The 8,156-nt window shown below is 38.0% G+C and overlaps 1 pseudogene; it reads right to left on the bottom strand.

The window, feature by feature from the left end:
* Positions 1–4,106: 4,106 nt before the first annotated feature.
* Positions 4,107–5,380, bottom strand: LOC102746350 (DDB1- and CUL4-associated factor 13-like; annotated as a pseudogene).
* Between the last annotated feature and the right edge of the window lie 2,776 nt (positions 5,381–8,156).

Here is an 8,156-nt window from a genome sequence, read left to right as displayed (position 1 = left end):
CCCTGCTCGTGTTCCCTCGCTAGCTGTCTCTCTGTCTGTCAAATAAATAAATAAAATCTAAAAAAAAAAAAAGAATATTTTTATAATCACTGCTATACCCCCAAATCCATAACTACTGGTCATAAATATTTTTCTTACATATATTAAAATTAATTAAACCTATTAAATATTTTTTATGGTTTTCTGTGTTCCACCTATAATCACTTCATCCCCAGTGAAGGCAGCCTGAATTTTGAAAAAACTGTGTGTCATGGAAGGAACATGTGCTTTGGGTTTGAATAGTCAGTTTGCCATTTTTCTATTTATTAAAATATAGGAAAGTAAGTAACACTTGGGTTATTTGAACCTTAGGCTCCTTTTCTATGAAACTAGAATAATGGTGTTCACCTTAAAGTGTTGTTTGGTTTTAATGAGATGATAGTGGTAAAAAGGATCAGACTTGGTTACCCAATAATAACTGCAAACATAATAATATTGGCAATACCTAGTACTTATTACACAATTACTATGTGCTAGGTATGATACTAGAGCATCGTGAATATGTTTTCAATAAAACTTAGTGTTTTTTTCAAAAGCTATGATATCAAGGAATTCAACAGTCCCATCTAGTATTGATTATCACTTGCAACAGCTCCCAAGTTTCTAAAGGAATGAAAAATGTTTGAGGGTGTGCTGATAGATTAGAACATTTATAGTGACTCTAACATTATAGCTGGGAAAAAGTAATAAGTAAAATGGGATAAAGTCTACATTACAGATAAAAGTTATAACTTTTAAATGTCTCCCTTCATAATGAACTATATTATATGGATTATACCAAATTAGTCCTCATAGTTTATAAACTGGAGCATGAAGCCCTTGCAGTTGATTATGCCTCATTTAAAAGGCAAACATGGTCACATGTGTGGAGCTTCCTAACAACTTTTAGGCACAAGAACACAAGGTATGGGAAAGGTGTGCTCCCTAGGTGGTAATCATCTTCAGAAACCAGAGACAAATAGGTAAATAATACATATTCTTTGTGTGTCTTGATCCCATTACCCCAAATTTCCAAAACTCATGTCAAAAATGCTTGCAAAAATAATCCCTTCTAGTTTTGAGTCCTATCTTCCAGTGAACCATGATCTTATTCAGGTCTCACTTCCTCTAGCTGTTTTTTTTTTTCATTTTACTCAAACCTTCTCACATAAGGCATTTGCATGGAGCAGACTTAATTCTTAAGTGCTGATGTGACAGGTGTCCGCTTCGGTCTACTGCCTCGCTGTCTAAGAATTCTATGCTTCACTATTTTCTGGGGATTCTTCCTATAGCCTCCCAGAGAGGACACCTTCCTTCACTTTATTATGGACAGCAGCCTATCCGGCTCAGACCCTGCTATTGCATACGCAAAGATTCACTAGGGAACAGAGATTCTTCCAGGTTTCCCCTCAAAGAACACAAATGACCTGGAAGCAACTTTGAGATTTCCTTACTTTCTTTCATCTCAGCCAATCTCCATGAGAGGAAAGGAATAGTACATAGAAATTATTATCTCATTTCCTTTAGAAGGAAGATAGTCATTTTGGGTGTTGAGTAATAACTTGCCTTCTCTTTGTTACAGTAGGATAATTCCAGGTAGAAACAAAGAGGGTTAAATCCTCCTAGTCGCATTTTGACAGTTTCCTCTTCCAGGGAAAGAGTTCCTAAATCTACCCTCCAACATGCCTCAGAATGGTTATGCACACATTTATGAATGAATTAGATCTTTGAAATACTCAAATCCAATGTCCCCATTTTGCAGGCAAGCAAATTGATGGCCAGCAGTACCTAAATTGAAACAGCTATTCAAGGATATGAATAGACAACAACTCAATTGGCATATCACAACATTCCATATTCTCAGTGCATCACTTAAGTATCTAGGATGAAAGGAAAAAAGCAACCCCTTGAATATGTCCTGGCAAAGAAAGTTATTTGTACTCTGAGACCAACAATTGTCCCCCAAGAATTTTAAGTGGTGAAGAAGCTAGTAGCATTTGTTAGAGTCTAACCCAAACTGCATCTGGTTCCCTCTTTTCTTGACGTGTTACTTCCTTTCAGCCCTGTTCATCAAAACTCACACTCCACCTAACATTTCAACACAGAGAAGGAAAGAGGAGGCTATAGGCTTCTAGAATCCTGAGCAATCCTTTTTCTCCTTGACAATAGAAAGCCAATTTTTCATCTGAAAATGCAGGCTCTTTTTCTAGACGAGACTGTCTCATATATTATGATTAGAAGGTCCATAGATCTTTAACCAAATCCATTTCATAGGGAGTTAAGGCTTTGAGGTTTCCTCACAATGTGGTAAAACATTCTGTGTACATGGATATGGCTTGCCAGGTGCTGCCTGACAAAGGACACAACAGAAATGGCAGGAAAAGCCCATGAGTCTCAGTCACACTCTCTTTATAGTCGGAACACCAGGTCTCTTTGGAGTTGACTGCTTCGGCAGAACACAACTGGAAGCCTCCTGTTGGGGGACTTCCCAGAGGTTCCCAATTCAATACATGTGCTTGGTGTGGCCCTTGTATCACGGGTGAGTGATGCAACATGGGCACCACTTCCTCGCAACCACATCAGACTCCAACTCCTCTTTGACTGCAAACTTCTAGGCAACCAGAAGTCTCTGACAAAGTGTAACTTCCCTCTCAGAACCAACATCTTTCATTACGCTGCAGGGTGAACCAGCCCTTTCAGCTGCTTCCTTGTTGTCTGCCTTAGATTTTAACCTTCCTTTCATCGTGTGTGTTTCTCTCACTCTAAAGTAGAAGCAAGTCGATGGAGAACACTGGGTCTTTATGGCTCTTAAAGAGGGTCTGCAGAGAGACCCTGGGATGCTAGCCTCTGACAGTTTTATTTGAGACCATGTAACAGGAGGCAAGTAGGAAGGGATGCTATTGTTAGCATTTCAAAACAACATCCAGTATCACCTTCTGTTTTGACCTGTTCAACCTTTTCTTTCAAGAAATTATCCTTTGATTCTCAAACTCCCTTGCCCTTGTCTGAGAACAAAGAGGTCCCCCCCCCCTATTTTTAGTGCACAAATTGCTAGTCATTTTCAGGTTATGAAGTATGGGGGGAAATTTTCATACAGAGAAAATACTTCTGATTTCTTTTATGGATAATGCAAATATAGTTCAACCTTAGAACTTTAAGATGAAGAATGAAATTGTTATGAGTTTGGGGAAAAAAAAATTGAGCAATCAAAAACCAGTCTTCACGTATGCACAATAAAATTGAGTTTTAAATTGTGTAATCATACCTCTACATAACATGGCAGGGATATTATTGTTTGTTTTGATATTGTGCTCTATTTTAAAATGTACATAGCTATGCAAATAAAGTTAGGTAACTCAATCAAGGCACAATTTTCCTTTTTTTTTTTTTTTCTTAATTTACCATCTAAGTTTCTTAAATCTAAAACACGGAGAAATTAAATGTGAAAAAAGTCAAGAGGAAATAATTGATGATGTTTCCTCTTAAAAAAATTAAAGATATTTAAGATTTTCATCAGGACATGGTTAATTAACATTACAAGTAGGGTGATACCATCAGTAAAAGAAAACATTTCTAAATTATGTGTCTCTGTCTAATTCTCCATCATCTTCTAACACTCCCCCCATACCCATACGTCTGGTCATTGTATAATTACTCTTCTGGGCTGGACTGCCCTTTATCCCTCATGTCTATCTGGCTAACTCATGCTTGCCCTAGAAAACTCAGATCTGCTGTCATCTTTTCTCCATTACCCTTAGTGGTTTCTCTTTTCTCCATTACCCTTAGTGGTTTCTCTTTTCTCCATTACCCTTAGTGGTTCAGAAAAGCCAGTACTTTTACTTGCAGAATTTGTAAATCAAAATGTAACGAATAGGGGCCCTGGGTGGCTCAGTTGGTTAAGCTTCCAACTCTTGATTTTGGCTCAGGTCATGATTTCAGGGTTGTGGGATCGAGCCCCTCATCAGGCTTTTTACTTAATGTGGAGTCTGCTTATCCTTCTCCCTCTGCTCCTCCCCACCGAAATAAATAAATAATTTTTAAAAATGAAACAAATAATTATATATCAGAATTGGTAGGAATATCAAGTGTTATTTCACAATTGCCACTCTGTGTTTCTTTTTCTCTGACACAATCAACACAGATCCAGGCTTGCTATGTTTGAAACAATTCACTTCCTTTCATTGATGAGCTTCTTTCATGATGCACTGTTCCTGAATCTGGCTGTAGACAGATTTTGGTAGATCTCAGTGATAAGCAATGTGTTTTATGTAAGGATGATGTTGAAATTTCTTCTTCAACTTCTGGTTATAACCTTTGGCTGCTTTTTCTCATGATGGAAGCACACCCCACTTTTCAGAAGCATTAGCTTTACATAGACAAATGTTCATTTCATCAGATCCACACATAATATATTTGCTGTCAGAAGTCCATTTTACACAGATCACATGTTGCATTCTCTTTGTGTGATAGACTTCCCCGCTTCTGCTTTTGTCCACAGGAAAGATTCAAATAGATTTATCAAAACTAGCAGACATAACTCTTTCCCAGTGAGAAAGTAATCCACATCAAGCCCCACAGATGCATGATCCATATGTACCATTAGGGGATGGTCCAATGCACGCATATCAAAACTATAGAAGTTCTAATCTTCATTTGCAGCAGTAAAAATGAAAGCTTCCATAGGGTTCCAACAAAATGTATTTGTTCTCATATCTAAGGGGCACTTTTTCAGAGGACTAGTGTGCCTCATATCATATAGTACTATATTCCCATCAGAAGCACAACTTTCTAAGATAAGTGTATTAATTGGGTTAAATTTAACACTAGTTTTCCTGTCAAATCCCCAGGACATTGGACATACAGGACTTTTTCTTGGCTCATCCCATATGTCTACTTGCTATCCACATGAGGCAAAAACAGTCTCTTTCCAGTGATGTCTTTCCTAATATGATATACAACGGTTTTTCCTCTTCCCCATAGCCTGGTCCGTCCATTTTCCACTGCTTCAGTTTGTCATCACCAATAGTAGGAAAAGAAGTCCCACAAAAGTAAGTACATATTCTTTGTACAAAACCCTCATGTGCTTGTATTGTACAGATACATTTTCATCTAGTCAAGTTCCAAATGCTAACCTCTCCATCACATGCCCCAGGAAGGGCAGTAGCCATGCTCTTTGGATGCTTTGCCAAGCCACTGACTCAATCCAGGTGACCATCCAGGAAAGCAAAGAATGGTATTGCAAATACACATTCCAGTTTGGTGCATTTAAAGCTCTTAAATATTCTTGTGGGACCTCAAAAAAATGTAAGTAGGTCAGAGTTTCCTGGAATTCTTTGTAAGTCCAGCTTGACTTCATGGACATAGTTGTCTGTGTTCTGGTTCACAGCATCTTCGCTTTCATCTTGGCTGCTAGTTGTCCCCGACTCCCCAAGCCTTTCCTTCATGTTTGGGTTACTGCTGCCTCCTTAAACAAAAGCCTCCTTAAAACATTTAAGTTATACTACTAACTCTCTACCACTAGTCGTGTGACTCATGCTCTCTTTGCATCATTTCTTTATCCATAATGAGAGGAAAAGCAAATAAGGTTGCCCTTCCTACCATCCAGGATTATAGAATCAAATGAGATCATGTATATGAATATGCTTTGTGAATGCTTTAGCACCATGCAAATGTAAAATATTAGTATTATGTGCATTATTATGGGAATCTGTTCTACCCAACATTTTTATCAACAACTTGAACAAAGACAAAAAAGCACGATTATAAGCTTCGCAGATGATAGACATATGGGAGGAATAGCTAATAAAAAGAAAGGAAGATAGAATCAAAGTTCAAAGAAATCATGACAGATTGGAATGATGACTAAAACTACTAAAATGATATTTAATAGGAACAGATGTAAAATACACTTCAGTTAAAAAAAAATCATGTCAGGGGAGACCTGTGATGACATCAGCTTATATGAATCACAATTATATGGCTGGGAATTGAGGATAATTTTAGGTTTCTCTAATAGGAATACTGTGTCCAGAATAAAGGAGGTAATGTGCCACATGTGTCCGACCATTGCTTACATGTGTAGTATTTAAATATTGAAATATGAGGAACTGAGCATCTAGGGAAAGCAACCAGAATTTTGAAAGGTTTTAAGATCATATCATAAAAGAAACAACTGACAGAGCTAGGGTTGTTTTGCTTGGAAAGAGATACATAAGGGTGTCTACAAATGTCCCAAGGACTTACCCACAGAGAGCATGTAAAAATGCCTAATACACAGAGTAATTGGGAGATCTAAAAGAGATAACAAGGCATATACTAGATTCTCAGTAAGTGAGAGTCAAATCTAAATTCATTCTGTATCACTCTAGTGGAAAGAGTATGGATTTATGACTGGGAGAGTCGGTCAAATTAAACTAAAAGGAAAGTTTCTTATGGCTAGAAACATGCAAGGAAACTTTTATTGCTACCTACAGCATTTATAAAACGTGCCAGAAGTTCTGTGTGTATTAGTGTTGTCTTATTGGAGAATGTGCGTTCGTCTAATTATACACCTGCCTTCCATCCATGCACAACCCATACCTAAGAACAGATAATATATAAAATTCCATTACATTTTCAGAAAAAAAATGAAAAGGAAGTAATGTTGCCTCTTACCACTGGAAAACTTTAGATACAGAGAGATTATGTAAACCAAATATTCAATAATATTGTGATAGCCCCTGATAAGGCTCTGGTTTTCAAATGTTAGTGTGTATCAGAATCATTCAGACGGCTTGCCAAAACACAGATGACTGACACTCACCCTCAGGGTTTCTGAATGAGTAGATCTGGGGTGAAGCCCTCCAAATCTGCATGTCTAATAAGCTCCCAGGTGAAGGACCACTGCTCAAAGTAAAGATGCCTTGTTCATAACCTTTGCCACACAAGACAAATTTGCCACAGTTTTAAATGTTTTATATCCTCCCACCACCTTCAGTTGACAATTAGGGGGTGAGAACCTGATTAGTCCACAGCGACCTATCATGTGCCTTGGCATGAAAAGACAAGCAGAAGAAATCAAGTTTCATATCTCAAAAATTTGAACCAGTGCATGTTTAAAAGACCAGCAACTCATATAAGAAAAAGAAATTGAAAAGCCAACAAGTATAAAGAAAGGAGTGAAAAGGAAGACGGATAGTCAGAAGAGGAGAGAGAATATAGCAAAAAGTAGGAAGCAGCTGATTTCGGTTGATGGTGAAGCACTAGATTAAAGACCCTTAAATTTCTTTTGAAAATTCCTGGCGCCCCAGGATCCTGTTCCCTTACCCATTAAGGTGGCTCTACTAAATGTGCTCTTCTCACTTTCTAATCATTTAACTTTTTCTATGTTCTTGTTTCCATACCTGCTTACAATACACCTCACACTTACTAATAATTTTGAGAACGTTTACTCCAGTATTTGGAAGAACATTATCTTCCTGTTAGCAAAGTTGCTGTTGAGAAGTCCATTGCCACAATGATTCCCTACCTTTCGCTTGAGACTTAATATGTTACTTCTCTGGAAGTTTTGAGGGTCTTCTCTTTTCCTAGTGCTCTGATAATTTCATGACAATGTGTCCCAGCCTGGGCCTTTGAAAAATTACAGTCTGAGTGACTCTTGCATTCTGGAAAATTGTTTCCTCTGTCATGAAGTTTTGTTTGTTGTAATCTTTCTTTAAAAACAAATTGAAAGAGAAGGTAAGACTTTCCAACACGGAGCCCAAGCAGTGTTAGAAGTCAAACAAGAAAGAAAATTTTTATTCCTCTTATAACTCCCTCCTCCCCAAAAGAAGAAGAAAGAAAAGCAGGAAAGTCTGAAGGGGGGTTTGGTTTCTCTCTTGTAATTCAGCCTGATTGCTCTGGTAAATTCTCAGGAGGGAAGCCATAGGATCCAGAATAGCAAACAGAGTGAGAAAATGAGTAGTGAACGGATGAAAGGACAGTGATGAGAACCAGAGAACAAAACAAAACAAAGCCATGCCCCAGCTGACCGCACTGGGCTCAGGGATGCAAGGTTGCACACTCTACAAACACCGCTAATGGTGGCAGGAAGGAAACAGTATTTTAAACCCATCTGTAATCCCCCTCTATTTTCTGTCACTCTGGGAAAGCAGTGCTTA

The sequence above is a fragment of the Leptonychotes weddellii genome, chromosome 1, assembly GCF_054177405.1.
Source record: "Leptonychotes weddellii isolate Sample4059 chromosome 1, ASM5417740v2, whole genome shotgun sequence".
NCBI classification, from domain to species: domain Eukaryota; kingdom Metazoa; phylum Chordata; class Mammalia; order Carnivora; family Phocidae; genus Leptonychotes; species Leptonychotes weddellii.
The sequence above is the reverse complement of the archived record's forward strand: the minus strand, read 5'-3'. Positions and strand labels throughout refer to the sequence as shown.